We start from the raw sequence: 25,610 nt of genomic DNA on the forward strand, positions 1-25,610 counted from the left end.
TTTGGCACACTCATTAAGGACAGTTGATTCTATACCTACACCAAGTTTCATGTCTCCAATTAGACCACTCCAGCGCCACCAACGGGTCAAAGTTGGACTTGTGTTTACACACGCAACTTTTGAACCGTATGACCCATTTTCAAAAATGAGGTACCATTGGATTCCCTGGATCAAGCCGAGTTCAACGCACCCCATGGCGTCAATTTCCGGTTATATAGATTTTCCGCTATTTCCGGTTTTATGAAAAACCTTTGAAAGCCTACTCCTCCTACATTTTTTGTCATATCTTCTTCAAAGTTACCAGAGATGATCTTCAGACCAAGCCTCACAAAAGTTATCGAAAAAAATTTTGATCCTCACAACCGTTTGTCCGGTACAGCCAATCAAATTCATCAGAAAAGCCGCCAAACAGGATGTGAAGTCATGTGTCAGCAAATCTTTGAGATATCAACATGAAACTTGGTACATCGATGGAAGACACTACAACATGTTACCGTGTGCAAAGGCAACTTCATATCTCCAAAAATGATTGATATAAAGCAAATTGAACTTATCGCTAACGCTAAAATAATGCTTTACACATCAGCCAGTCAAAAACTGATACTCTGATTCAATCACAAGTTCATATGAAGACTCTTGAGAATGTTTTTAACACAAATCTGTGAAAAAGTTGACTGTAAGATCAAAGGTCGATTTTTGGTGAATATTTGAAACATGCTTGCTTGGCTAATTTCTAGCCAAATTTCCAATGAATGTCTCCCCTCCTCCTGCCCGCGCGTGCTCCACATCCTCACACACTCAGCCTTAACTTACACACGCGCGGGCTTGGCAAGACGCACACGCAACATTTTAGGAGAGTGTGGGCTGACCAAGCCCCCACTCATTCCTTAGTCTCTAGCAAAGGCCTTGTGGATCTTGTAATCTTGGATCTCTTAACAAAAGCTGATCTTTTTGGTATTGCATTTCCGATTTTGTATGCAATGGTAAAAAGTTATACAAATCCTGAAACATTGATATATATATATATGTATTTATATATATATATATATAAATCTTTATTTCAGACGCCAAGTTCCACATAAAATAACAGACATAGAGCTATAAAAAAGGGAGTAAAACAAAAACATAAAACATAGATAATACAGTGCATAAAAAGTATGAAGACTTTTGTGCCAATGTAGTCTTAAGTTCCAAGTCATCGATAGCAGCTCTTTAGAGGGTTGACCAGAGCCTCTACTATTCAGTTCTCAGACTTGTCCAGTCGACACATGAAACCATACATCAGTTGTGTCAGGAATGCCTTACAGGTTGGTACGTGCTTAGACAGAAACAACTGACCAGCACTATGCCACCTAGGCACATTAAGTAGCTATCTAAAAGCATCATTGAAACCATACATCAGTTGTCTCAGGATTGCCTTACAGGTTGGTACGTGCTTAGACACAAACAACTGACTAGCACTATGCCACCTTGGCACATTAAGTAGCAATCTAAAAGCATCATTGTAGGCTACTTTCAGTAAAACCAAACTGATTTTCTGCAGTCAGAATATACATTTCCAATTTCAATCAAATAATTCTCTCAAAAACTTTAGACAAGATACTGGCCAATGCAATGGGTCGATAGTTGTCTTAGATGTTCAGTTTACCAGCCTTATCTTTAACAACAGGCACTAACAGTACTGACATAATAGAGTTCGGTAGAACACCATGAACCATAATTCCAGTGAGACACATGGCTAGAAATGGACTGAGTCTATAACTGGCATTTTTTAGATGCTCTGCAGAAATGCAATCCATACCACAAGCTTTGTTGTTGTCTAGCATGTGGATGGCATCATAAATATCCACTGATCTAACTATCAAGTCTGCAGAGATACCTTTATATTCATTATCAATTCTCACTGTGTTACTTTTAACACAATTAAATAGTTTACTGTAGTGCTCATGCCATAGATCAGCAATCTTCTCTGGACAACTAACCCCTTTGATATCAGAAGGGAGGGGAGTTCTGTTATTATTGATGATCTTGACATCCTTCCAGAAGTCAGTAAGATTATTATTCTGCATCTTTCCGGCCAGCGAGTCTGCTCTCATTGTGTTTTAATTTCTCTTAATGAAACGAGTGCATATTTAAATCTAGCATTTGTGAGGTTTTTGTTATCAAGCAGCACTCCCTGTCTGGGTCTGCCTGCCTCTGACCAGACTCTAAAGGCTTCTCTAGCAGCAGCATGTTGCTCAGACACAAACTCATTCCAGACAGGCCGTGCGTTAGGGACCTTACTCTTGTGATTAATAAAAGGTTCACTGGAAGCATAAAGACATTTGACAATATCATCATACATGGCACAGAGCTTTTCAGCATGATGTTTATCCTTGCAGTTCATATCCGTGCACATTAGGGCATCCCTAGAAAATGCAACATCACTATGTAAGCTGTCAGTTAATAGAGAATATCTGTGCCGAACCTCTTTGGTCAATTTTGACCAGTCCAGTTTTCTTGGGGGGCCAGCAACAAGGGTACACTCTCAACATTTAGCAGCATAGCAACTGGTATGTGATCAGTGGTGGCCAGCCCATAACACATCTCTATACTTTCCAGTGAGTCATGAGCATCGGCTGTGGTTACAATATGGTCTAGCCAGGAAGTTGTGTGCCACGTTTCACTTATATAGGTAAAACTTGTATCAGGCAATAACGCTTGATATAATTAATTTAGTTTCATTACAGAACTGCTGCAGATGTTGTGCGAATAAACGCTCATCTGACATTTCAGCATTAAAATCACCCATGACATAGACACAACATGAACTATTGTCCTCTATGAAGGACTGAATAAAAGCTAACCTGTTCTGAAATTCATCCTCATGGTCATAGGATTCATATGGTGTGTACACATTTACAATAGTAAATTTATTTTAATTGTGATTAAACTCCAACCCAATAGCCCAGTCAACGTTAAGCCACACCACCTTTACCGTTGGGTCATATTTTATGTTCCACAGTATAGCTACACCACCAGCTATCCTCCCACAAACCATTCTCATGCTGAGATTGGTAGTGGACTCTCCAGCACTATGAAACATCTTGTGTAGGGAGTTCAATTTGTCCAGATCTTGCTCGGCCATCCAGGTTTCTTGAAGGCAGACAATGTCACTCTCGTCCAGCAATGTGTCCACCACCAAACGTCTTGATCTATCAGCAGCAGTATGTCCTACTCGGAGGCCACGAGCGTTGTAGGATACAACCCGCATTAATGATCTACCACGGACCCATCAGGGCAGCTGGCCGGTGTGTCTGTCTCCCTGGTCTCTACATATAGGCCTACATTCATCCCAGCATCATGACTGAGCTGAAGCTCGGTACCCTGAGAGCGGGGGGTATGCTCTGGTCGAGCTTTTTTGAAAGTATAGACCAAGGGTAATTACCAAACCACAACTGTCCCACCATTACCCATAGGTGGCGCTACATTCCACGCCCTAAAGCACAAAGGCTTTCTGGAATTGATAGGCTAACCAAGCCCCCTCCCTTCACTCCTTGGGTTGAAATAAAGGCCCTTGTGGATCTTGATGGTATTATATTTCAGATTTGGTATCCCATTGGTAATTCTGCAGCATAGATTTTTCTATACAGTTCCAATTTGTCAAAAATATACATTTTTCAATGGTTCGCAATGTTTGGAGGAATCCGCCATTACTGCTTGCAGTTATATTTATTATTATTCTTGTTCCATGGAAGTCAATGGCAGCCCCTAGAACACTTCGACAACTTTTTGTGAAATTTGGCACACTCATTAAGGACAGTTGATTCTATACCTACACCAAGTTTCATGTCTCCCATTAGACCACTCCAGCGCCACCAATGGGTCAAAGTTGGACTTGTGTTTACACACGCAACTTTTGAACCGTATGACCCATTTTCAAAAATGAGGTACCATTGGATTCCCTGGTTCAAGCCGAGTTCAACGCACCCCATGGCGTCAATTTCCGGTTATATAGATTTTCCGCTACTTCCGGTTTTATCAAAAACCTTTGAAAGCCTACTCCTCCTACAATTTTTGTCATATCTTCTTCAAAGTTACCAGAGATGATCTTCAGACCAAGCGTCACAAAAGTTATCGAAAAGAATTTTGATCCTCACAACCGTTTGTCCGGTACAGCCAATCAAATTCATCAGAAAAGCCGCCAAACAGGATGTGAAGTCCTGTCTCAGCAAATCTTTGAGATATCAACACGAAACTTGGTATATCGATGGAAGACACTACAACATGTTACCGTGTGCAAAGGCAACTTCATATCTCCAAAAATGATTGATATAAAGCAAATTGAACTTATCGCTAACGCTAAAATAATGCTTTACACATCAGCCAGTCAAAAACTGATACTCTGATTCAATCACAAGTTCATATGAAGACTCTTGAGAATGTTTATAACACAAATCTGTGAAAAAGTTGACTGTAAGATCAAAGGTCGATTTTTGGTGAATATTTGAAACATGCTTGCTTGGCTAATTTCTAGCCAAATTTCCAATGAATGTCTCCCCTCCTCCTGCCCGCGCGTGCTCCACATCCTCACACACTCAGCCTTAACTTACACACGCGCGGGCTTGGCAAGACGCACACGCAACATTTCAGGAGAGTGTGGGCTGACCAAGCCCCCACTCATTCCTTGGTTTCTAGCCAAGGCCTTGTGGATCTTGTAATCTTGGATCTCTTAACAAAAGCTGATCTTTTTAGTATTGCATTTCCGATTTTGTATGCAATGGTAAAAAGTTATACAAATCCTGAAACATTGATATATATATATGTATTTATATATATATAAATCTTTATTTCAGACGCCAAGTTCCACATAAAATAACAGACATAGAGCTATAAAAAAGAGAGTAAAACGAAAACATAAAACATAGATAATACAGTGCATAAAAAGTATGAAGACTTTTGTGCCAATGTAGTCTTAAGTTCCAAGTAATCGATAGCAGCTCTTTAGAGGGTTGACCAGGGCCTCTACTATTCAGTTCTCAGACTCGTCCAGTCGACACATGAAACCATACATCAGTTGTCTCAGGAGTGCCTTACAGGTTGGTACGTGCTTAGACAGAAACAACTGACCAGCACTATGCCACCTAGGCACATTAAGTAGCAATCTAAAAGCATCATTGAAACCATACATCAGTTGTCTCAGGATTGCCTTACAGGTTGGTACGTGCTTAGACACAAACAACTGACTAGCACTATGCCACCTTGGCACATTAAGTAGCAATCTAAAAGCATCATTGTAGGCTACTTTCAGTATCTGTATACTCCTTTACCTGTACATAGACCACAAATGAGCAGTGTACAATGGTGTTATGTAGGTTCTAAACAGGGAACATTTAACTGAATCTGAGCACATAGAAAACGTCCTTAATAACATACTGGCCTGAGAATATATTTGACAGCGCTGTTGATACATATCGTTGTCATCTGTCCAATCATCAGAAATGACATGGCAGATATTTTATTTCCTCACAAACACCAAGGGGACTGCCAGATAAATAAAAGGTAGGGAAGGTTAATTTCCTGTCCTGATTACTTCTGACTATCATTATGTGGCTTTTCTTTGCATTATATTTTATATCATGATCTAAGCCATACTGAGAGCACACCCATAGCATCTGTTGCAACAGGCTGAGTGGAACCAGATAATCTGCGTACATCAGATGATTGACAATAGATTCACCAACAAGACAGCCTGTATTTGTCTTATTCAGCTGGCTTGATAAGTCGTCCATATTAAACAAAAAGGGAAATCAAATTCCTCCTTGTCGAACTCCGTTACCAACATGGAAAGCAGCTGATACAACATTGTCCCATTTAACATGAAAAGTTTGATTGGCATACCAGAACACCAAAATCCTCACAAGAGGTTTAGGGAAACCTCTCGCTATTAGCTTCATAAACAGTTTTTCATGACAAATTCGATCGAAAGCTTTGTAAGCATCAATAAAGCATAAAAATACAGATGAATTAAGACTTGTGTACCTGAGACAATCTCCTTCAGAGCATAGATACAGAGATCAGTACCATGTTTTCTTTTAAAACCAAACTGATTTTCTGCAGTCAGAATATACATTTCCAATTTCAATCAAATAATTCTCTCAAACACTTTAGACAAGATACTGGCCAATGCAATGGGTCGATAGTTGTGTAGCCCGGGTGGTAAACATTTCTGTTGAAACAATCCTATTACATAAATATAAAAGTTTGAATACATAATACTTAAGTTCATAGTTTAATAAATAGACTTTAAGGTTTGAGAGTATGATTTTGATTTGATGAGAAATGCATATTGTTCATGTTTTACTGAATACAGCATTTGGAAATGTATATCTGTTGTTTAAAAAACGCATGTTAAAATGTACCGGTTACAAATATGAAGAGAGTAAGATGAATGTTTTGTGAATCTATGTTGTTGCTTTAATTTTGATTATGATGTTAAGCCAATCCGGTTTGAGGTCAAAGGGCAGGGTAACACGGGAAGTTGGGGTAGATGAGGTTGGAGTAGAAAAAGACAGAGCGAGCGGAGGAGTTGGAGGGAGAAGAAAATTGTAGCGTACGGTAAAATACCAAGAGTGAAGATTTTATATTATCATTAGTGGTGTTATGTTTATATTGTTGGGTGAATATCTCAACCAACAACAATAACCCAGAAAGAGGAGTTTGGCTGTTGGCGGTTTTGGATTAAGCACGGGCTTTGCCGCCAGACTAGCGACAGCGAGTGCCAGGTTGGAGCCGGTGGAGGTCGGGATTGTCGTCGTCCTCAGTCTTCTTCCTGAGTTGGTTCGTCTCGTAAATCCACGAGAGTATTTGGTCGGTCTCTCCTTCACCTGCTGCCGCCCTTCTGCCGCAGTGCGTGTGCTACCGCACTGCTGATCCGAGGTACCAGCTCCTTGTTATTTTGTGCCATCCTGGCGAAACAGCCATTTTGTTTACGGCTACAACGCACACGAGCTACACTCAGGCCTGCACCGTAGAACTGTACTGAATTAAGGTATTCGTGTAGTTAGCATTGCCGGCTAGTTTGTATTGTGTGTCCATGTGCATTACGATGTCATGTAAATGTTGAACCAATAACTGAAGAACTGATTTTTTGTCTGAAGTAAATCTTTCCTGTTTTTGTTTAACAGTTGGTTGTATTGTTTTTTTCATATGTTAAATTGGTTTAAGTTAGTAACAATTACTAACGAACTCAGGTTAGCCACCTCTCATTACAAATCCACCAAACTAGAGAGGCGCTACAGTTGTCTATGCTGTTCAGTTTACCAGCCTTATCTTTAACAACAGGCACTAACAGTACTGACATAATAGAGTTCGGTAGAACACCATGAACCATAATTCCAGTGAGACACATGGCTAGAAATGGACTGAGTCTATAACTGGCATTTTTTAGATGCTCTGCAGAAATGGAATCCATACCACAAGCTTTGTTGTTGTCTAGCATGTGGATGGCATCATAAATATCTACTGATCTAACTATCAAGTCTGCAGAGATACCTTTATATTGATTATCAATTCTCACTGTGTTACTTTGAACACAATTAAATAGTTTACTGTAGTGCTCATGCCATAGATCAGCAATCTTCTCTGGACAACTAACCCCTTTGATATCAGAAGGGAGGGGAGTTCTGTTATTATTTATGATCTTGACCTCCTTCCAGAAGTCAGTAAGATTGTTATTCTGCATCTTTCTGGCCAGCGAGTCTGCTCTCATTGTGTTTTCATTTCTCTTAATGAAACGAGTGCATATTTAAATCTAGCATTTGTGAGGTTTTTGTTATCAAGCAGCACTCTCTGTCTGGGTCTGCCTGCCTCTGACCAGACTCTAAAGGCTTCTCTAGCAGCAGCATGTTGCTCAGACACAAACTCATTCCAGACAGGCCGTGCGTTAGGGACCTTACTCTTGTGATTAATAAAAGGTTCACTGGAAGCATAAAGACATTTGACAATATCATCATACATGGCACAGAGCTTTTCAGCATTATGTTTATCCTTGCAGTTCATATCCGAGAATTAGTTAATAGAGAATATCTGTGCCGAACCTCTTTGGTCAATTTTGACCAGTCCAGTTTTCTTGGGGGGCCAGCAACAAGGGTACACTCTCAACATTTAGCAGCATAGCAACTGGTATGTGATCAGTGGTGGCCAGCCCATAACACATCTCTATACTTTCCAGTGAGTCATGAGAATCGGCTGTGGTTACAATATGGTCTAGCCAGGAAGTTGTGTGCCACGTTTCACTTATATAGGTAAAACTTGTATCAGGCAATAACGCTTGATATAATTAATTTAGTTTCATTACAGAACTGCTGCAGATGTTGTGCGAATAAACACTTATCTGACATGTCAGCATTAAAATCACCCATGACATAGACACAACATGAACTATTGTCCTCTATGAAGGACTGAATAAAAGCTAACCTGTTCTGAAATTCATCCTCATGGTCATAGGATTCATATGGTGTGTACACATTTACAATAGTACATTTATTTTCATTGTGATTAAACTCCAACCCAATAGCCCAGTCAACGTTAAGCCACACCACCTTTACCGTTGGGTCATATTTTATGTTCCACAGTATAGCTACACCACCAGCTATCCTCCCACAAACCATTCTCATGCTGAGATCGGTAGTGGACTCTCCAGCACCATGAAAGTTCTTGTGTAGGGAGTTCAATTTGTCCAGATCTTGCTTGGTCATCCAGGTTTCTTGAAGGCAGACAATGTCACTCTCGTCCAGCAATGTGTCCACCACCAAACGTCTTGATCTATCAGCAGCAGTATGTCCTACTCGGAGGCCACGAGCGTTGTAGGATACAACCCGCATTAATGATCTACCACGGACCCATCAGGGCAGCTGGCCGGTGTGTCTGTCTCCCTGGTCTCTACATATAGGCCTACATTCATCCCAGCATCATGACTGAGCTGAAGCTCGGTACCCTGAGAGCGGGGGGTATTCTCTGGTCGAGCTTTTTTGAAAGTATAGACCAAGGGTAATTACCAAACCACAACTGTCCCACCATTACCCATATGTGGCGCTACATTCCACGCCCTAAAGCACAAAGGCTTTCTGGAATGGATAGGCTAACCAAGCCCCCTCCCTTCACTCCTTGAGTTGAAATAAAGGCCCTTGTGGATCCTGGTGGTATTATATTTCAGATTTGGTATCCCATTGGTAATTCTGCAGCATAGATTTTTCTATACAGTTCCAATTTGTCAAGAATATACATTTTTCAATGGTTCGCAATGTTTGGAGGAATCCGCCATTACTGCTTGCAGTTATATTTAGGATTCCTCCGTCAGGAGGAAACCTATTGTTATTGTTAGTTTTATTATTATTATTATTATTATTCTTGTTCCATGGAAGTCAATGGCAGCCCCTAGAACACTTCGACAACTTTTTGTGAAATTTGGCACACTCATTAAGGACAGTTGATTCTATACCTACACCAAGTTTCATGTCTCCCATTAGACCACTCCAGCGCCACCAATGGGTCAAAGTTGGACTTGTGTTTACACACGCAACTTTTGAACCGTATGACCCATTTTCAAAAATGAGGTACCATTGGATTCCCTGGTTCAAGCCGAGTTCAACGCACCCCATGGCGTCAATTTCCGGTTATATAGATTTTCCGCTACTTCCGGTTTTATCAAAAACCTTTGAAAGCCTACTCCTCCTACAATTTTTGTCATATCTTCTTCAAAGTTACCAGAGATGATCTTCAGACCAAGCGTCACAAAAGTTATCGAAAAGAATTTTGATCCTCACAACCGTTTGTCCGGTACAGCCAATCAAATTCATCAGAAAAGCCGCCAAACAGGATGTGAAGTCCTGTCTCAGCAAATCTTTGAGATATCAACACGAAACTTGGTATATCGATGGAAGACACTACAACATGTTACCGTGTGCAAAGGCAACTTCATATCTCCAAAAATGATTGATATAAAGCAAATTGAACTTATCGCTAACGCTAAAATAATGCTTTACACATCAGCCAGTCAAAAACTGATACTCTGATTCAATCACAAGTTCATATGAAGACTCTTGAGAATGTTTATAACACAAATCTGTGAAAAAGTTGACTGTAAGATCAAAGGTCGATTTTTGGTGAATATTTGAAACATGCTTGCTTGGCTAATTTCTAGCCAAATTTCCAATGAATGTCTCCCCTCCTCCTGCCCGCGCGTGCTCCACATCCTCACACACTCAGCCTTAACTTACACACGCGCGGGCTTGGCAAGACGCACACGCAACATTTCAGGAGAGTGTGGGCTGACCAAGCCCCCACTCATTCCTTGGTTTCTAGCCAAGGCCTTGTGGATCTTGTAATCTTGGATCTCTTAACAAAAGCTGATCTTTTTAGTATTGCATTTCCGATTTTGTATGCAATGGTAAAAAGTTATACAAATCCTGAAACATTGATATATATATATGTATTTATATATATAAAAATCTTTATTTCAGACGCCAAGTTCCACATAAAATAACAGACATAGAGCTATAAAAAAGAGAGTAAAACGAAAACATAAAACATAGATAATACAGTGCATAAAAAGTATGAAGACTTTTGTGCCAATGTAGTCTTAAGTTCCAAGTAATCGATAGCAGCTCTTTAGAGGGTTGACCAGGGCCTCTACTATTCAGTTCTCAGACTTGTCCAGTCGACACATGAAACCATACATCAGTTGTCTCAGGAGTGCCTTACAGGTTGGTACGTGCTTAGACAGAAACAACTGACCAGCACTATGCCACCTAGGCACATTAAGTAGCAATCTAAAAGCATCATTGAAATCATACATCAGTTGTCTCAGGATTGCCTTACAGGTTGGTACGTGCTTAGACACAAACAACTGACTAGCAGTATGCCACCTTGGCACATTAAGTAGCAATCTAAAAGCATCATTGTAGGCTACTTTCAGTATCTGTATACTCCTTTACCTGTACATAGACCACAAATGAGCAGTGTACAATGGTGTTATGTAGGTTCTAAACAGGGAACATTTAACTGAATCTGAGCACATAGAAAACGTCCTTAATAACATACTGGCCTGAGAATATATTTGACAGCGCTGTTGATACATATCGTTGTCATCTGTCCAATCATCAGAAATGACATGGCAGATCTTTTATTTCCTCACAAACACCAAGGGGACTGCCAGATAAATAAAAGGTAGGGAAGGTTAATTTCCTGTCCTGATTACTTCTGACTATCATTATGTGGCTTTTCTTTGCATTATATTTTATATCATGATCTAAGCCATACTGAGAGCACACCCATAGCATCTGTTGCAACAGGCTGAGTGGAACCAGATAATCTGCGTACATCAGATGATTGACAATAGATTCACCAACAAGACAGCCTGTATTTGTCTTATTCAGCTGGCTTGATAAGTCGTCCATATCCATATTAAACAAAAAGGGAAATCAAATTCCTCCTTGTCGAACTCCGTTACCAACATGGAAAGCAGCTGATACAACATTGTCCCATTTAACATGAAAAGTTTGATTGGCATACCAGAACACCAAAATCCTCACAAGAGGTTTAGGGACACCTCTCGCTATTAGCTTCATAAACAGTTTTTCATGACAAATTCGATCGAAAGCTTTGTAAGCATCAATAAAGCATAAAAATACAGATGAATTAAGACTTGTGTACCTGAGACAATCTCCTTCAGAGCATAGATACAGAGATCAGTACCATGTTTTCTTTTAAAACCAAACTGATTTTCTGCAGTCAGAATATACATTTCCAATTTCAATCAAATAATTCTCTCAAACACTTTAGACAAGATACTGGCCAATGCAATGGATCGATAGTTGTGTAGCCCGGGTGGTAAACATTTCTGTTGAAACAATCCTATTACATAAATATAAAAGTTTGAATACATAATACTTAAGTTCATAGTTTAATAAATAGACTTTAAGGTTTGAGAGTATGATTTTGATTTGATGAGAAATGCATATTGTTCATGTTTTACTGAATACAGCATTTGGAAATGTATATCTGTTGTTTAAAAAACGCATGTTAAAATGTACCGGTTACAAATATGAAGAGAGTAAGATGAATGTTTTGTGAATCTATGTTGTTGCTTTAATTTTGATTATGATGTTAAGCCAATCCGGTTTGAGGTCAAAGGGCAGGGTAACACGGGAAGTTGGGGTAGATGAGGTTGGAGTAGAAAAAGACAGAGCGAGCGGAGGAGTTGGAGGGAGAAGAAAATTGTAGCGTACGGTAAAATACCAAGAGTGAAGATTTTATATTATCATTAGTGGTGTTATGTTTATATTGTTGGGTGAATATCTCAACCAACAACAATAACCCAGAAAGAGGAGTTTGGCTGTTGGCGGTTTTGGATTAAGCACGGGCTTTGCCGCCAGACTAGCGACAGCGAGTGCCAGGTTGGAGCCGGTGGAGGTCGGGATTGTCGTCGTCCTCAGTCTTCTTCCTGAGTTGGTTCGTCTCGTAAATCCACGAGAGTATTTGGTCGGTCTCTCCTTCACCTGCTGCCGCCCTTCTGCCGCAGTGCGTGTGCTACCGCACTGCTGATCCGAGGTACCAGCTCCTTGTTATTTTGTGCCATCCTGGCGAAACAGCCATTTTGTTTACGGCTACAACGCACACGAGCTACACTCAGGCCTGCACCGTAGAACTGTACTGAATTAAGGTATTCGTGTAGTTAGCATTGCCGGCTAGTTTGTATTGTGTGTCCATGTGCATTACGATGTCATGTAAATGTTGAACCAATAACTGAAGAACTGATTTTTTGTCTGAAGTAAATCTTTCCTGTTTTTGTTTAACAGTTGGTTGTATTGTTTTTTTCATATGTTAAATTGGTTTAAGTTAGTAACAATTACTAACGAACTCAGGTTAGCCACCTCTCATTACAAATCCACCAAACTAGAGAGGCGCTACAGTTGTCTATGCTGTTCAGTTTACCAGCCTTATCTTTAACAACAGGCACTAACAGTACTGACATAATAGAGTTCGGTAGAACACCATGAACCATAATTCCAGTGAGACACATGGCTAGAAATGGACTGAGTCTATAACTGGCATTTTTTAGATGCTCTGCAGAAATGGAATCCATACCACAAGCTTTGTTGTTGTCTAGCATGTGGATGGCATCATAAATATCTACTGATCTAACTATCAAGTCTGCAGAGATACCTTTATATTGATTATCAATTCTCACTGTGTTACTTTGAACACAATTAAATAGTTTACTGTAGTGCTCATGCCATAGATCAGCAATCTTCTCTGGACAACTAACCCCTTTGATAACAGAAGGGAGGGGAGTTCTGTTATTATTTATGATCTTGACCTCCTTCCAGAAGTCAGTAAGATTGTTATTCTGCATCTTTCTGGCCAGCGAGTCTGCTCTCATTGTGTTTTCATTTCTCTTAATGAAACGAGTGCATATTTAAATCTAGCATTTGTGAGGTTTTTGTTATCAAGCAGCACTCTCTGTCTGGGTCTGCCTGCCTCTGACCAGACTCTAAAGGCTTCTCTAGCAGCAGCATGTTGCTCAGACACAAACTCATTCCAGACAGGCCGTGCGTTAGGGACCTTACTCTTGTGATTAATAAAACCTTCACTGAAAGCATAAAGACATTTGACAATATCATCATACATGGCACAGAGCTTTTCAGCATGATGTTTATCCTTGCAGTTCATATCCGTGCACATTAGGGCATCCCTAGAAAATGCAACATCACTATGTAAGCTGTCAGTTAATAGAGAATATCTGTGCATAACCTCTTTGGTCAATTTTGACCAGTCCAGTTTTCTTGGGGGGCCAGCAACAAGGGTACACTCTCAACATTTAGCAGCATAGCAACTGGTATGTGATCAGTGGTGGCCAGCCCATAACACATCTCTATACTTTCCAGTGAGTCATGAGCATCGGCTGTGGTTACAATATGGTCTAGCCAGGAAGTTGTGTGCCACGTTTCACTTATATAGGTAAAACTTGTATCAGGCAATAACGCTCGATATAATTAATTTAGTTTCATTACAGAACTGCTGCAGATGTTGTGCGAATAAACGCTTATCTGACATGTCAGCATTAAAATCACCCATGACATAGACACAACATGAACTATTGTCCTCTATGAAGGACTGAATAAAAGCTAACCTGTTCTGAAATTCATCCTCATGGTCATAGGATTCATATGGTGTGTACACATTTACAATAGTACATTTATTTTCATTGTGATTAAACTCCAACCCAATAGCCCAGTCAACGTTAAGCCACACCACCTTTACCGTTGGGTCATATTTTATGTTCCACAGTATAGCTACACCACCAGCTATCCTCCCACAAACCATTCTCATGCTGAGATCGGTAGTGGACTCTCCAGCACCATGAAAGTTCTTGTGTAGGGAGTTCAATTTGTCCAGATCTTGCTTGGTCATCCAGGTTTCTTGAAGGCAGACAATGTCACTCTCGTCCAGCAATGTGTCCACCACCAAACGTCTTGATCTATCAGCAGCAGTATGTCCTACTCGGAGGCCACGAGCGTTGTAGGATACAACCCGCATTAATGATCTACCACGGACCCATCAGGGCAGCTGGCCGGTGTGTCTGTCTCCCTGGTCTCTACATATAGGCCTACATTCATCCCAGCATCATGACTGAGCTGAAGCTCGGTACCCTGAGAGCGGGGGGTATTCTCTGGTCGAGCTTTTTTGAAAGTATAGACCAAGGGTAATTACCAAACCACAACTGTCCCACCATTACCCATATGTGGCGCTACATTCCACGCCCTAAAGCACAAAGCCTTTCTGGAATGGATAGGCTAACCAAGCCCCCTCCCTTCACTCCTTGAGTTGAAATAAAGGCCCTTGTGGATCCTGGTGGTATTATATTTCAGATTTGGTATCCCATTGTTAATTCTGCAGCATAGATTTTTCTATACAGTTCCAATTTGTCAAGAATATACATTTTTCAATGGTTCGCAATGTTTGGAGGAATCCGCCATTACTGCTTGCAGTTATATTTATTATTATTATTCTTGTTCCATGGAAGTCAATGGCAGCCCCTAGAACCCTTCGACAACTTTTTGTGAAATTTGGCACACTCATTAAGGACAGTTGATTCTATACCTACACCAAGTTTCATGTCTCCCATTAGACCACTCCAGCGCCACCAACGGGTCAAAGTTGGACTTGTGTTTACACACACAACTTTTGAACCGTATGACCGATTTTCAAAAATGAGGCACCATTGGATTCCCTGGATCAAGCCGAGTTCAACGCACCCCATGGCGTCAATTTCCGGTTATATAGATTTTCCGCTATTTCCGGTTTTATAAAAAACCTTTGAAAGCCTACTCCTCCTACAATTTTTGTCATATCTTCTTCAAAGTTACCAGAGATGATCTTCAGACCAAGCCTCACAAAAGTTATCGAAAAGAATTTTGATCCTCACAACCGTTTGTCCGGTACAGCCAATCAAATTCATCAGAAAAGCCGCCAAACAGGATGTGAAGTCATGTCTCAGCAAATCTTTGAGATATCAACACGAAACTTGGTATATCGATGGAAGACACTACAACATGTTACCGTGTGCAAAGGCAACTTCATATCTCCAAAAATGATTGATATAAAGCAAATTGAACTTATCGCTAACGCTAAAATAATGCTTTACACATCAGCCAGTCAAAAACTGATACTCTGATTCAATCACAAGTTCATATGAAGACTCTTGAGAATGTTTATAACACAAATCTGTGAAAAAGTTGACTGTAAGATCAAAGGTCGATTTTTGGTGAATATTTGAAACATGCTTGCTTGGCTAATTTCTAGCCAAATTTCCAATGAATGTCTCCCCTCCTCCTGCCCGCGCGTGCTCCACATCCTCACACACTCAGCCTTAACTTACACACGCGCGGGCTTGGCAAGACGCACACGCAACATTTCAGGAGAGTGTGGGCTGACCAAGCCCCCACTCATTCCGTAGTCTCTAGCAAAGGCCTTGTGGATCTTGTAATCTTGGATCTCTTAACAAAAGCTGATCTTTTTGGTATTGCATTTCCAATTTGTATGCAATGGTAAAAAGTTATACAAATCCTGAAACATTGATATATATATATATATATATGTGTTTATATATATATAAATCTTTATTTCAGACGCCAAGTTCCACATAAAATAACAGACATAGAGCTATAAAAAAGGGAGTAAAACAAAAACATAAAACATAGATAATACAGTGCATAAAAAGTATGAAGACTTTTGTGCCAATGTAGTCTTAAGTTCCAAGTAATCGATAGCAGCTCTTTAGAGGGTTGACCAGAGCCCCTACTATTCAGTTCTCAGACTTGTCCAGTCGACACATGAAACCATACATCAGTTGTGTCAGGAGTGCCTTACAGGTTGGTACGTGCTTAGACAGAAACAACTGACCAGCACTATGCCACCTAGGCACATTAAGTAGCAATCTAAAAGCATCATTGAAACCATACATCAGTTGTCTCAGGATTGCCTTACAGGTTGGTACGTGCTTAGACACAAACAACTGACTAGCACTATGCCACCTTGGCACATTAAGTAGCAATCTAAAAGCATCATTGTAGGCTACTTTCAGTATCTGTATACTCCTTTTCCTGTACATAGACCACAAATGAGCAGTGTACAATGGTGTTATGTAGGTTCTAAACAGGGAACATTTAACTGAATCTGAGCACATAGAAAACGTCCTTAATAACATACTGGCCTGAGAATATATTTGACAGCGCTGTTGATACATACCGTTGTCATCTGTCCAATCATCAGAAATGACATGGCAGATATTTTATTTCCTCACAAACACCAAGGGGACTGCCAGATAAATAAAAGGTAGGGAAGGTTAATTTCCTGTCCTGATTACTTCTGACTATCATTATGTGGCTTTTCTTTGCATTATATTTTATATCATGATCTAAGCCATACTGAGAGCACACCCATAGCATCTGTTGCAACAGGCTGAGTGGAACCAGATAATCTGCGTACATCAGATGATTGACAATAGATTCACCAACAAGACAGCCTGTATTTGTCTTATTCAGCTGACTTGATAAGTCGTCCATATCCATATTAAACAAAAAGGGAAATCAAATTCCTCCTTGTCGAACTTCGTTACCAACATGGAAAGGAGCTGATACAACATTGTCCCATTTAACATGAAAAGTTTGATTGGCATACGAGAACACCAAAATCCTCACAAGAGGTTTAGGGACACCTCTCGCTATTAGCTTCATAAACGGTTTTCATGACAAATTCGATCGAAAGCTTTGTAAGCATCAATAAAGCATAAAAATACAGATAAATTAAGACTTGTGTACCTGAGACAATCTCCTTCAGAGCATAGATACAGAGATCAGTACCATGTTTTCTTTTAAAACCAAACTGATTTTCTGCAGTCAGAATATACATTTCCAATTTCAATCAAATAATTCTCTCAAACACTTTAGACAAGATACTGGCCAATGCAATGGGTCGATAGTTGTCTATGCTGTTCAGTTTACCAGCCTTATCTTTAACAACAGGCACTAACAGTACTGACATAATAGAGTTCGGTAGAACACCATGAACCATAATTCCAGTGAGACACATGGCTAGAAATGGACTGAGTCTATAACTGGCATTTTTTAGATGCTCTGCAGAAATATAATCCATACCACAAGCTTTGTTGTTGTCTAGCATGTGGATGGCATCATAAATATCTACTGGTCTAACTATCAAGTCTGCAGAGATACCTTTATATTGATTATCAATTCTCACTGTGTTACTTTGAACACAATTATATAGTTTACTGTAGTGCTCATGCCATATATCAGCAATCTTCTCTGGACAACTAACCCCTTTGATAACAGAAGGGAGGGGAGTTCTGTTATTATTTATGATCTTGACCTCCTTCCAGAAGTCAGTAAGATTGTTATTCTGCATCTTTCTGGCCAGCGAGTCTGCTCTCATTGTGTTTTCATTTCTCTAAATGAAACGAGTGCATATTTAAATCTAGCATTTGTGAGGTTTTTGTTATCAAGCAGCACTCCCTGTCTGGGTCTGCCTGCCTCTGACCAGACTCTAAAGGCTTCTCTAGCAGCAGCATGTTGCTCAGACACAAACTCATTCCAGACAGGCCGTGCGTTAGGGACCTTACTCTTGTGATTAATAAAAGGTTCACTGGAAGCATAAAGACATTTGACAATATCATCATACATGGCACAGAGCTTTTCAGCATGATGTTTATCCTTGCAGTTCATATTCGTGCACATTAGGGCATCCCTAGAAAATGCAACATCACTATGTAAGCTGTCAGTTAATAGAGAATATCTGTGCATAACCTCTTTGGTCAATTTTGACCAGTCCAGTTTTCTTGGGGGGCCAGCAACAAGGGTACACTCTCAACATTTAGCAGCATAGCAACTGGTATGTGATCAGTGGTGGCCGGCCCATAACACATCTCTATACTTTCCAGTGAGTCATGAGCATCGGCTGTGGTTACAATATGGTCTAGCCAGGAAGTTGTGTGCCACGTTTCACTTATATAGGTAAAACTTGTATCAGGCAATAACGCTTGATATAATTAATTTAGTTTCATTACAGAACTGCTGCAGATGTTGTGCGAATAAACGCTTATCTGACATGTCAGCATTAAAATCACCCATGACATAGACACAACATGAACTATTGTCCTCTATGAAGGACTGAATAAAAGCTAACCTGTTCTGAAATTCATCCTCATGGTCAGAGGATTCATATGGTGTGTACACATTTACAATAGTCAATTTATTTTCATTGTGATTAAACTCCAACCCAATAGCCCAGTCAACGTTAAGCCACACCACCTTTACCGTTGGGTCATATTTTATGTTCCACAGTATAGCTACACCACCAGCTATCCTCCCACAAACCATTCTCATGCTGAGATCGGTAGTGGACTCTCCAGCACCATGAAAGTTCTTGTGTAGGGAGTTCAATTTGTCCAGATCTTGCTTGGCCATCCAGGTTTCTTGAAGGCAGACAATGTCACTCTCGTCCAGCAATGTGTCCACCACCAAACGTCTTGATCTATCAGCAGCAGTATGTCCTACTCGGAGGCCACGAGCGTTGTAGGATACAATCCGCATTAATGATCTACCACGGACCCATCAGGGCAGCTGGCCGGTGTGTCTGTCTCCCTGGTCTCTACATATAGGCCTACATTCATCCCAGCATCATGACTGAGCTGAAGCTCGGTAACCTGAGAGCGGGGGGTATGCTCTGGTCGAGCTTTTTTGAAAGTATAGACCAAGGGTAATTACCACACCAAAACTGTCCCACCATTACCCATAGGTGGCGCTACATTCCACGCCCTAAAGCACAAAGGCTTTCTGGAATGGATAGGCTAACCAAGCCCCCGCCCTTCACTCCTTGGGTTGAAATAAAGGCCCTTGTGGATCTTGATGGTATTATATTTCAGATTTGGTATCCCATTGGTAATTCTGCAGCATAGATTTTTCTATACAGTTCCAATTTGTCAAGAATATACATTTTTCAATGGTTCGCAATGTTTGGAGGAATCCGCCATTACTGCTTGCAGTTATATTTATTATTATTATTCTTGTTCCATGGAAGTCAATGGCAGCCCCTAGAACCCTTCGACAACTTTTTGTGAAATTTGGCACACTCATTAAGGACAGTTGATTCTATACCTACACCAAGTTTCATGTCTCCCATTAGACCACTCCAGCGCCACCAACGGGTCAAAGTTGGACTTGTGTTTACACACGCAACTTTTGAACCGTATGACCGATTTTCAAAAATGAGGTACCTTTGGATTCCCTGGATCAAGCCGAGTTCAATGCACACCATGGCGTCAATTTCCGGTTATATAGATTTTCCGCTATTTCCGGTTTTATCAAAAACCTTTGAAAGCCTACTCCTCCTACAATCTTTGTCATATCTTTTTCAAAGTTACCAGAGATGATCTTCAGACCAAGCCTCACAAAAGTTATCGAAAAGAATTTTGATCCTCACAACCGTTTGTCCGTCACAGCCAATCAAATTCATCAGAAAAGCCGCCAAACAGGATGTGAAGTCATGTCTCAGCAAATCTTTGAGATATCAACACGAAACTTGGTATATCGATGGAAGACACTACAACATGTTACCGTGTGCAAAGGCAACTTCATATCTCCAAAAATGATTGATATAAAGCAAATTGAACTTATCGCTAACGCTAAAATAATGCTTTACACATCAGCCAGTCAAAAACTGATACTCTGATTCAATCACAAGTTCATATGAAGACTCTTGAGAATGTTTATAACACAAATCTGTGAAAAAGTTGACTGTAAGATCAAAGGTCGATTTTTGGTGAACATTTGAAACATGCTTGCTTGGCTAATTTCTAGCCAAATTTCCAATGAATGTCTCCCCTCCTCCTGCCCGCGCGTGCTCCACATCCTCACACACTCAGCCTTAACTTACACACACACGGGCTTGGCAAGACGCACACGCAACATTTCAGGAGAGTGTGGGCTGACCAAGCCCCCACTCATTCCTTAGTCTCTAGCAAAGGCCTTGTGGATCTTGTAATCTTGGATCTCTTAACAAAAGCTGATCTTTTTGGTATTGCATTTCCGATTTTGTATGCAATGGTAAAAAGTCATACAAATCCTGAAACATTAATATATTTATATATGTATTTATATATATATAAATCTTTATTTCAGACGCCAAGTTCCACATAAAATAACAGACATAGAGCTATAAAAAAGGGAGTAAAACAAAAACATAAAACATAGATAATACAGTGCATAAAAAGTATGAAGACTTTTGTGCCAATGTAGTCTTAAGTTCCAAGTAATCGATAGCAGCTCTTTAGAGGGTTGACCAGAGCTTCTACTATTCAGTTCTCAGACTTGACCAGTCGACACATGAAACCATACATCCGTTGTCTCAGGAGTGCCTTACAGGTTGGTACGTGCTTAGACAGAAACAATTGACCAGCACTATGCCACCTAGGAACATTAAGTAGCAATCTAAAAGCATCATTGAAACCATACATCAGTTGTCTCAGGATTGCCTTACAGGTTGGTACGTGCTTAGACACAAACAACTGACTAGCACTATACCACCTTGGCACATTAACCTGTTCTGGAGACTGTTAAATGTGCCTAAAAACGCCTAAACAGCATGCCCAAAGTAAATTGAAAGCTGTTCTTGAACCATTTGGAGTACATGCATGTAAATGGACTCTTTTGAAAGCTGACACTCTAAAGTTATGTTCCTTGTTGTCAGGACCCCTGTCAGTCCTACTGGTGTTGAGTAATAGAAGCTTGAACACAAGGAAAGTGAAAGTTTCTATTTCTGCCTAGATTTTGTTTTGAAAACAGAGGCCTGAAGAGGCCTAGAGGTGGTAGGTATTAGCTGGAAGACAGAATTGGACCACAGGTTGAAGCTTTACCCAATTCAGATCAAAAGTCAAACATAATACCACAATATATTCATATTTGACACATGTTTTTATAAGAGTACATCCAGGCGTTTTCTAAAAGGGCCTTTTGGAGACTCCAGAATGACCCTTCTAACCAAGGTCAAATTCTTAGGATAAAAAGGTATAATTGTTATCTCTAATGAAAGGTGGTCCTTAGAACTATCATATATAACAGCTAAATCCCTCATTAGTATTACTGAAACACGAAAACTGAAGCATGAACACATTGGAGTGATTTATCTGATTTCCAGGATTGGCACACAAAGAACACTGACATATTGACTTTTATAATATAATATAATATATAAATATAATATTTTATAATATAATGACATAATCGACTTTTATTTTGAAGGCTCCACAAAACCTGGCATATGGGGTATCGCCATTTACAGCTAGCGCTAAGCTACAAGGATAACTAGCTCTTTTCAGAATCAGTCCAAGCCAGTTAGAAAAAATCGTGTAGAGGGGGCGGAGGGGTGGGCGGGGGGCGGGCTGGACGCACAGACCTAGTTGGCTTTAGAGGACTGTCACCGGGGCATGGAAGCTCCTATTGGCTAAACCAAGGTGTCTATCAAAAGGTCAGAGTGTAGCGGCCATTTTAAGACTATCCCCGCGTTTCTACTTGACCCAGATCTCATGCTATGAGCTAAAGTGCGTTGAGAGACGTTTGAGTGCGTTTTTTTTTTTACGAAGTAACAATGAAGCAACAAGATCGTGGCTATGGAAGCAAATCGTGACCAAAATTCAAATGAAAATGCATTTCCAGAAATGCATTTTCATTTTAAGAATGTGGCTGCATTATTTGACTCATAAATCAAATTAGTATTCAATCATCCTATTTGCATTTTCATTTTCTTCTTTAAGACTGCTCATTCTTTCCCTTATTTAAAATGAAAACGAAAAAGACATTTGAAATTTAATTTTCAAAATATGCCCCAGCAAATAGATACCAAAATTCAATTTGAAATGTAAAATTTGAAAATGAAAATGCATTTCCAGAAATGCATTTTCATTTTAAGAACGTGGCTGCAAAATCGTGACCACAATTCAAATTCAAATGCATTTCCAGAATTGCATTTTCATTTTCAAGAACGTGGCTGCAAAATCGTGACCACAATTCAAATTCAAATGCATTTCCAGAAATGCATTTTCATTTTAAGAACGTGGCTGCAAAATCGTGACCACAATTCAAATTCAAATGCATTTCCAGAATTGCATTTTCATTTTCAAGAACGTGGCTGCAAAATCGTGACCACAATTCAAATTCAAATGCATTTCCAGAAATGCATTTTCATTTTAAGAACGTGGCTGCAAAATCGTGACCACAATTCAAATTCAAATGTATTTCCAGAAATGCATTTTCATTTTAAGAATGTGGCTGCATTATTTGACTTATAAATCAAATTAGTACTGATTAGTACTGAGCGGACATTGCATTTTCATTTTCATGTTCTGCCCGCAAAGAACTGCCCATAATTCGAAAACGAAAATGCATTCTGAGCGGCGCAGTAGAGTGACGTCAGTAGCCGCTCTTCTTCAGCTCCCTGCTGACCGAGCTACCCATCTTGTTCGGTAGGGGGCGGTGTGCACATACGCACTGCATTACATGGCAAATGTGCCGGGAAATTGATTGAATTGCCGGGTCTTTAGAGGACGCATCACAGATCATGGCGCTCCCTCAAATTGTGCAGACACTGATAGAATTAGCTGAGCTGGTAGAAACTAATAATATATCTGAGTCTGATGCCCGTGACCGAGTAGAACAAGTCACAGAGAGCTTGGCTGCATACTCTGCCGTCACAGACGTACACATTAATGAGGTTGCCATAGTAGACCTCTCTTCAGTCCTGGAACGGCTGGATGCTCTGGAGCCTCAAATGGGACGGGGACGACCAACCATCCACATCCCGTTCGAGTCCATCGAGAACTATTTATTAAATGGTCTACTTTTTCCTGTGAAAGCAAGCTGTTTCACCTTTGGCCTGGTTCAGACAAAATCTGAATTTCCGCAATCTGAATTTGAATTTCCGCAATCTGAATTTCAAGAATCTGAATTCCTGCAATCTGAATTTTAGAATGTTTTATTTTTGGATCAAAATAATTCAGTTGTATTAAATTTGGCATACAAATAATTCAGATATTATATATTCAACAGCAATATATTTCAGTTTTATGAAATTCGACACACAAATATTTCAGATCTTTCATATTCAAATTCAGATACTTTTGTCAGCTTTCTAGCTCCATAAATCCGTTGCATCCTCCGACGGATGGTCTGGTGGCCGACAACAGCTCCGCTATGTCCTTTATTTTTAAACCATTTAATAAATAGTTTTCGATGGACTCGAACGGGATGTGGATGGTTGGTCGTCCCCGTCCCATTTGAGGCTCCACAGCATCCAGCCGTTCCAGGACTGAAGAGAGGTTTACTATGGCAACCTCATTAATGTGTACGTCTGTGACGGCAGAGTATGCAGCCAAGCTCTCTGTGACTTGTTCTACTCGGTCACGGGCATCAGACTCAGATATATTATTAGTTTCTACCAGCTCAGCTAATTCTATCAGTGTCTGCACAATTTGAGGGAGTGCCATGATCTGTGATGCGTCCTCTAAAGACCCGGCAATTCAATCAATTTCCCGGCACATTTGCCATGTAATGCAATGCGTATGTGCACACCGCCCCCTACCGAACAAGATGGGTTGCTCGGTCAGCAGGGAGCTGAAGAAGAGCGGCTACTGACGTCACTCAACTGCGCCGCTCAGAATGCATTTTCGTTTTCGAATTATGGGCAGTTCTTTGCGGGCAGAACATGAAAATGAAAATGCAATGTCCGCTCAGTACTTATCAGTACTAATTTGATTTATGAGTCAAATAATGCAGCCACATTCTTAAAATGAAAATGCATTTCTGGAAATACATTTGAATTTGAATTGTGGTCACGATTTTGCAGCCACGTTCTTAAAATGAAAATGCATTTCTGAAAATGCATTTGAATTTGAATTGTGGTCACGATTTTGCAGCCACGTTCTTGAAAATCAAAATGCATTTCTGGAAATGCATTTGAATTTGAATTGTGGTCACGATTTTGCAGCCACGTTCTTAAAATGAAAATGCATTTCTGGAAATGCATTTTCATTTTCAAATTTTACATTTCAAATTGAATTTTGGTATCTATTTGCTGGGGCATATTTTGAAAATTAAATTTCAAATGTCTTTTTCGTTTTCATTTTAATTAAGGGAAAGAATGAGCAGTCTTAAAGAAGAAAATGAAAATGCAAATAGGATGATTGAATACTAATTTGATTTATGAGTCAAATAATGCAGCCACATTCTTAAAATGAAAATGCATTTCTGGAAATGCATTTTCATTTGAATTTTGGTCACGATTTGCTTCCATACGTGGCTATGTGTGGATATAATTCTTTGTTTGGACAACTACTCGACATGGTTTGATACTTTGGACCCTTGGGAATGTAAGCAGATGAGGTTTTGATGAGTTGTGTGCATACCTGGACAATCCTAAGTAATCGAAGGTAAGTACAACTTTTTTCTCTGGCATTGTTGAATGAACGGTCACCGGACAAAGACGTTGACGCTACTTTCTGTTGCAAGTTGAGCTTGAATTGGTTTATTTCAACAACAAAAAAAGCATCATTGTAGGCTACTTTCAGTATCTGTATACTCCTTTTCCTGTACATAGACCACAAATGAGCAGTGTACAATGGTGTTATGTAGGTTCTAAACAGGGAACATTTAACTGAATCTGAGCACATAGAAAACGTCCTTAATAACATACTGGCCTGAGAATATATTTGACAGCGCTGTTGATACATATCGTTGTCATCTGTCCAATCATCAGAAATGACATGGCCCAGATATTTTATTTCCTCACAAACACCAAGGGGACTGCCAGATAAATAAAAGGTAGGGAAGGTTAATTTCCTGTCCTGATTACTTCTGACTATCATTATGTGGCTTTTCTTTGCATTATATTTTATATCATGATCTAAGCCATACTGAGAGCACACCCATAGCATCTGTTGCAACAGGCTGAGTGGAACCAGATAATCTGCGTACATCAGATGATTGACAATAGATTCACCA

The sequence above is a fragment of the Hypomesus transpacificus genome, unplaced genomic scaffold (genome assembly GCF_021917145.1).
Source record: "Hypomesus transpacificus isolate Combined female unplaced genomic scaffold, fHypTra1 scaffold_310, whole genome shotgun sequence".
Classification (NCBI taxonomy): domain Eukaryota; kingdom Metazoa; phylum Chordata; class Actinopteri; order Osmeriformes; family Osmeridae; genus Hypomesus; species Hypomesus transpacificus.